The following is a 7,165-nucleotide window of genomic DNA, read 5'->3' on the forward strand; positions in this document are numbered from 1 at the left end:
GGCGGAGCTGCCTCTTCACCACGGTTCAAGTCAAAACGACGATCGGAAGAGCCAGACATTTTTCAGAGGTGGTGAAGAAAGAAGAGAGTTGGACTGATCAAGATTAAACAAGTGCAAGATGGGAGTGTTTACTAGAGGGAGCTCAAGTGTGTTGTGGAACAAAATTAACGCCTCTATAAAAAGAAGAAATCAAAGAGGCGCTCCTCAGAAATTGAAGAGGCGTCCTTTCGCAAATCGAAGAGTCGGGGCACCTTTCTCAAAAGCCGGATTCTTTTCTCAAAAGAGGAGTTTCCGTTCTCAAAAGCCGGATTCTTTTCTCAAAAGAGGCGTTCATTTCTTAAAAGTTGGGCTTGCTCAGAAACCACGAACCGAACCCCGGATTTCGCAAGATCAATTCGTCCAGACGTGTTGTCACCCATCACAAGCAAACTCAGCTCTGCGAAAATCACGGGCAGTCTGTCGAAGTGCCGATTCCAACCATCTGTCTCTCTCAGCCTAGTCAGCATTTGTCACATGCAACTGGCAGCTTTGCGGAAATTACGGGCAGCTTTGTCAGAAAGCGCGTAATTTGTACTATTCATCCATCCACCGGCTGCCGACAATGAATGAAAGAATAGTTCCGGTTGTGAAGAAAAGCCCTATAAGTATCTACCTTCGCCTTCCACAGCAAAGGCACACCCTCTCAGTACCTCTTCATTTCCGAAAATGCATTCCCAAAGAATCCTCTCGAGTCACTCTGTGTTCCTCATTCCTTGGGATACTCCTGCGAACAACCCATTCAAAGCAAAAGTATTTCATATCATAAAGGTTGAAAGCAAGAGTATCTCATATCATGCTTTCTCCATGTCCTTCTCCTTGTCTTTGTTTTCCGACAAGGAGAAAGAGAGCAATCAGCCAGCATTTGATATCAATCTTCCAATCTGGAGCCAACTGCCTGGAACCCCTTCCTGATTGCTTACCTAGCCTTGCTCTCGAGTACTCATCTTCATCATTTTATGCTTTCTCTTCGTCTACCACATCTGCCTGGGGGACAGTAAGGGAAGTGAAAATGATACCTCGAAGCATGTGGAGACAATTCAGCTAGGGACAAGGAGAAAGAAAGCAAGAGGTGGGCACTTGGAAAGATTGAAGAAAGAAATAAGGACCAACACCTTTGCCTCGTGCCTGCCCGCAGTGCTGAAGAAACAAGCAGAGAAGAATGCAGCTCGTACAATCAACCCAGCACAAGGAGTCCGAACTGAAGAACTAGAGAAGCTGGCACATCTGCTTGGAGAACAAATAAGGAACTGCAACATAACCAAAGAGCAAAGCTTCGCCGTACAATATCATAAAATCATCACTTGCAAGTGAAAAGCTAAGTGTCACCCTGTTCAAGAGGAAAGCTGTGGAAAGTCAACAAGCACGACCAATGATTACTTATTAGTTTTATTCATTATCTTTTATCGTAATTTTCAATTTTTCGTTTGCAATTTTTTTTTAATTAATTTTCTTGCGTACTTAACTGAATTATTTCTTTTCTTTGCAGGAACTTTTGGTTATTTCCACCCTTGAAGTTGATTGCAGAATTTTAGCTTGGGGGTCATCGCTTGATTTTACTGAAAATTAGGGAAGTTTTCAGTCCAATTGCGTTATTTTGTTTCTTATTATTTATTTATTTTATTTTATTTTTTTATTTGCATTATAGTGTTTTCTGACATTGGGGACAATGTCAAGTTTAAGTGTGGGGGTAGAAATCTCTAGAATTTCATTTGTTTCTGTGTTGTTAGTTTTTGTTTTCTTAAAAAAAAATAATAATAATAATAATAATAATAAAAATAAAAATAAAAAAAAAATCGGAAAATTTAAAAATCCAAAAATATTGTCTTGTTTCCCTTTTTGTTCTGAATCAGATTTTTTTTGTTAGTTTCCCGACCCAATGATATAATTAGATCAAATTTGAATCATGATTATCAAGAACTTAGTTAACATGTGTTTTTTGAAATTCCTAATTCTTTTGTTAGTTTTGTACATGTTTGATCATCTTTGAAAAACCAAATGCACATAGCCTTGTTGATGTGAAACTAAAGCATAACTTAAAGCTTCATATGTGAATTTAGTGACCATCCTATGTGAGTTTTTGAGCCTATTGAAAGTGTGCATTTTTCATACACTCCTATTCTTTCATGTGTGATGAACTTATGTGAGATACATCTCTAGAACTTGCGTAACGATCTTTCGAAATGTTTGTCATTGATTGCATGAACTTGGAAATGATAGAGGCATTAGGTTTACCACTATGGCCCAAATAACTATGTTTCCCAAAGAAAAATGATATAATTAGATTGCCAATTTGAGCCGTGTTTGTTGAGCCTTTTATTTCTTATCACCAGATATGTCTACCCTTATACCTGAAACATTTTTCCTTACCCTTTCCAAGCGAGCAATGCGAGATTGTCTTTTGAGAAATGTTTGTGAAGTACTTTGAAGGTGTTTGGCAAAAGAATAAGTGTGGGGGTATTTCATGTTTGTATTTAAAAAAAAAAAAAAGAGAATAAAAGAAAAAGAAAAAGAAAGATTGTACACAAAGAAAATAAAAAGTTTTTAAAGTTTCAGTTTAAGGGTGTGGTTGGAGGTGCTAGAAGAATCGCTGGAAATATTGAGTTCTTATAAATCTAAACAAAAGAATTGCTTGCAATGTAGCTTGGAACTTGTGTTTTCCTATTCTTTCGTTTCAATAACTTTATCCCTAAGCCTCATTACATCCAATAAAAGTCCTCTTGATTTAAGTTTTGCAATTATGACTGTGGAGAAGTGATTTTTATGCAAGCTTATGGTAGAAATTTCACATTTGATTCTTTGAGCGAAACACATTAAAACTAAACACATGTGTGATTGAGTGAATATTCAGTGAGAAGGTCGCTAGTTTGCATATGATGATTTTAAAAATAAAAACTTGAAATTGCATTAGCATGGCTATCTCACACACTACACTTCAAGGATGATTCAAAGATTACTGCTAATATTTGAATAAGAAAGATGAACTTGGATTAGTTCCTTGATGCTAGCTATGGTTCTTGATGATTTGTTTTCTTGAATGAAATTCTATGAGGGTCACATAGAGGGAAGCTAATGTTTTTCATGTTATTACTTTTTCATAATTTCTTTGTTTTGCTCGAGGACTAGCAAAAGTTAAGTGTGGGGGTATTTGATCGGATCATATTTATATATATTTTTACTTCGAATTCACTCGTCTTTTCTTAGTTAGTTCCTTATATTTTTGAGCTATTTACGTTATTTTTGTGTTTATAGGATTTGTTACGCAAAGAAAATAAAAATAGCACAAATGAGTTTTAAATAATAAACAGAAAGAATATTGGTTTTATTTTTGGATTGGGTTTTATTTTGGTTTATTTTGGTTTATTTTATATGCATTGAATTGATTGTTTCATAGAATATTGGTTTTGGATTTGTTACTTGAATTTGTTCTTAATTCCCAACTGCTACTAATTTAGAGTTTATGATACAAATTAGTTTTGTATTATTTTGTCAAGGAAGAATCCAAGGACAGCAAGAGGAATAAAATAAAGAAAGGGGATCCAAGACAAAAAGGAAAGACAGCGAGAATCCAAGGAGAGACTTGCGGAGCGCCAGGCATGAAAGCAGGCGGGACAGCTAAGGAAAGAAAAGGCTGTCTTGCAGCCTTGAGAAAGAAGAGAAGAATATAGAGAAAGCTGCCTTTGCAGCGTGAAAAAGGGGGGAGCTGCCTTTGGGCAGCTCGCGGGCAGCGTGAGAGAAAGGGCAGAGAAGAGGACTGACGCAGAGAGGAAGTCAGGCGGGAAGAGTGGAGAGAGACTGACAGCGGGAAAGCAGAAAATATAAGGGAAGGCGCGGGGAATAAAAAAAAGATGCTGCCTTGGCAGCTGGCAGCTAGGACAGCAGAAGAAAGGTCAGAAACGGACGCGGAAAGGAAAGCAGGGTAGGAAAGGGATATAGAAGCTGCTTTGAGCAGCGTGTGAGACCAGTGGGGAGAGGCAGACAGCTGCCTTTGGCAGCGAGGTCAGAGAGACAGCAGCTGGGAAAGAAAAAGCTGCCCTTGGCAGCGCACGGGAAGAAGCATGAGAAGGCACGGGCAGACTGGCGAAGAATGAAGAGGTGTCACAGCCCGTTCCAAATTATTATATTCGTGGCTGTGAATGGACGAAATTGCCCTTAAGAAATACTAAATTTGTGAAGCTCAGGTTGCTAATTATCTAGGTTCCTAAGTTTGAAAATAAAATGGAATTTAATAAGGATGGAACTTAGATTTTTAGGTTAAAATGTTAAAGTTTGGTGTTTGGAGATTGGAATAAGGACCACGTGGGATCCCCACATCCCTCAAAACCCTCCTCATTTCCCGTTCACTGTCTTTCTCTCTCCTCCTTCACGATTTCTCACTCTCTCTGTCTCTCTCCTTCGAACTCACACGGACCACCACCAAAACCACCCTAAATCTATACCAACGTCAAGTTTGAGACCACCATTGGAATCCTGAGGACTTCACGATCACGTTGGTATCCATTTCAGGTAAGTTTTACTTCGGAAAACCTAGATTCTAAACTCCCCATGAAAGTGTACTGTTCATGAGATTTGAATTGGTTGATTTTTAGGACAATCCAAGCTCATAGTGAGCTTAGTGAGGTCCCAAGGAAGCTCGGAGTGCTTCGTTGGAAGTTTTTGGACGTAAGAACACGGAGATCGACAAGTTCAAAGTTTGGCCGGAGCTTTCGAAGCTTTTTCCGGCGAATCCCCGGCGAGTTAGGAGTCGAGGTAGGTATCAATCTCTTCGTCTCGTCAAGTACTACAACTTTCCTTTTTGTTTCACTCAATTTCGTTGAGTATTGAAGAAGTTATACTCATTTGAAAAATACCCAGTTTCCGGCGACCTCCGAGGCTTTCGAGGCAGTTTCCGGCCAAACCACGGAGAACTAGGTGTTTTGCAAGGTACCATTCTCTTTGTCTCTTCAAGGGCTACAACTTTCGTTTTTGAATCACTTGATTTCGTTGAGAAATGACAAAGTTATGGCAATTTGAAAAACTGTTCAGAAAACGGCCGCCGGAAAAACCAGTCCGGCGACCCAAGGAAGAAGAAGGTGCTACAGTAAAAATAAAAAATAAAAATAAAATTATTTTAAAAATATGTCGACGTCCGTGACGTCGAGTAGATCACTGTGGTATATTCATATACCTAAATTGAACACCGTATGAGAAAGTTATTGAAGATTGTTGGTTAGGTGTTCAAATAACGTTTTATAGTTTTCACATTTAGGTGAAAATGTGAATTGATGATCCGACCGTTGGATCATCACCAAACTTTGATACGTTATAGTACGTAATATTTGAGGATTATTGGAACTTACGGATTGGGAATCCGAGTTACGGATCTTCCGGAATTGGAATTGTAAGTCCATAATATAAAATGTTATCCTAGAGATATATTGTGGACCTCTGGAAGTTATGGATTTAAAATCTGAGTGGCAGATCTTCCGGATCGAACTACGTAGTGACGTATTTTATATAAGTTAAATATTCTATCGATATGAATTCTGAGGTTGGATTTGATTACTATTCTAGGCGGCGATCGTCGTGACGCCTTGATGTGTGGTGCTAGGGAGTTGTTGGACGAACTCCAGGTGAGTGGGCAGTTTTGTTTTCCGTATATATATATACTTAACGTTTTCCCAGAAATTGAAAATGCATGAAATTATGTTTAAAATGAAATGCATATGAGTTATGTGGAAAAACGGGAAGTGAAATACCATGCATAGAATTGATATGAAAAGTATATAGAAATGTGAGTTGAAATGCCATGCATGAATTAATATATGATGCATATGTATGAATTGGTGCGGTGGACGCACAGGTAAGAATTGATTTATGATGCATATGTATGAAATGGTGCGGTGGACGCACAGATGAGTATTTAATTACTGTTATGATGATGATGATATATATTGAGCTCAAATCCTGCACCATGGTTTAGTGCTTATAGTATTCACCGCATCGCACGCTCGCCTTGGATCCAAGTAGATGCTAGTCGTACAGTCCACGCGGAGTGGGTACGACAGACCAGTCGCGAGAGTGTTAGTGAGATTCCGACTGGTGGGTGACCTTAGATTATGTGCACAGATGATTTATGAGAAGCACTAGAGCGTAACTTGTGTGCAGAAGGCCGGACGGGTCACAGAGGTGACTCCGGTAGAGTGATAATGATAGATTTTGAGCTCTAGGTTCAACCGTATAGGGCTATTAGAGGGCCTACGGTTGATTACTTTCTTGCACCTGATATGATTATGTTGATGCATTCATACCTTATTACTGTTGAGATGATGTGGCATGGCATAATTAATATGAGAAATGTTGAGATGACATGGCATGGCATGATTGATAAAGAGATAATGTTGAGATAGTAAAAATGAAGTTTTGAGAATATATATGTATATTTATATTTTACATTTCTGGGAAAGTATACAGGTTTTACGGAGAGGGGTTACAACGTTTTGAGAAATGTTTGGATTTGGAAAAGAATTGTTTTACTGACCCACTCAATTTTGGTTTTGCGCCCCTCCAGGTTCAGGAATCACAAAGGTGTGGTGACTACGAGGAATTCGACGGTGTTCTGACAGATTGGACAAAATTAGGACTCACCTTCGGGTGTATCAATTTAAATTGTATCTTAAAGCTTCCGTACTGTGCAAATGGTTACGTCACTCTCACGTGACGGCCAGCATGCCCTCCTTCGGGACGGGGTGTGTCAGTTGGTATCAGAGCATGGTTGCAATCTTGTACATTTTGAGAAGTTCTAGTGAATTCTGTCAGAACTACACCGCCTCGTAGCAAGCCACTTAGTTAGAGGAATTTAGTCTCCCTGATTTAGCGGTTTTGGGGAAACTATTATTATGGTGATTCAGTCTATTATTAAAATTGACATTTTAAGACGGGTTATGAGTTGAATTTGAATCACCTTATGGAATGATGAACCTGAGGGAACGAAGTAACGGTTTAACCATTTGGAAAAGATGTTTCAGATTATGCAAGTCAAAGGAAATTTCCTTCTGACAAGGGGTCGAGACGACTACCTGGTTTTGGTTATGAATTTGTATCCTGGTGGAAACAGGAGTATGAATTGTTGTCACCAGAGGAACAGTCG

The 7,165-nt window shown here is 39.0% G+C and overlaps 1 long non-coding RNA gene across 1 annotated transcript; it reads left to right on the top strand.

The window, feature by feature from the left end:
- Window positions 1–4,292: 4,292 nt before the first annotated feature.
- LOC139189298 (uncharacterized) lies at window positions 4,293–6,701 on the top strand. The gene is made up of 5 exons (XR_011573068.1): window positions 4,293–4,542; window positions 4,626–4,785; window positions 4,891–4,959; window positions 5,590–5,648; window positions 6,587–6,701. It is a non-coding gene; the product is annotated as an uncharacterized lncRNA (long non-coding RNA).
- Window positions 6,702–7,165: the final 464 nt, after the last annotated feature.

Source organism: Malus domestica, chromosome 11, assembly GCF_042453785.1.
Source record: "Malus domestica chromosome 11, GDT2T_hap1".
Taxonomy (NCBI): Eukaryota; Viridiplantae; Streptophyta; class Magnoliopsida; order Rosales; family Rosaceae; genus Malus; species Malus domestica.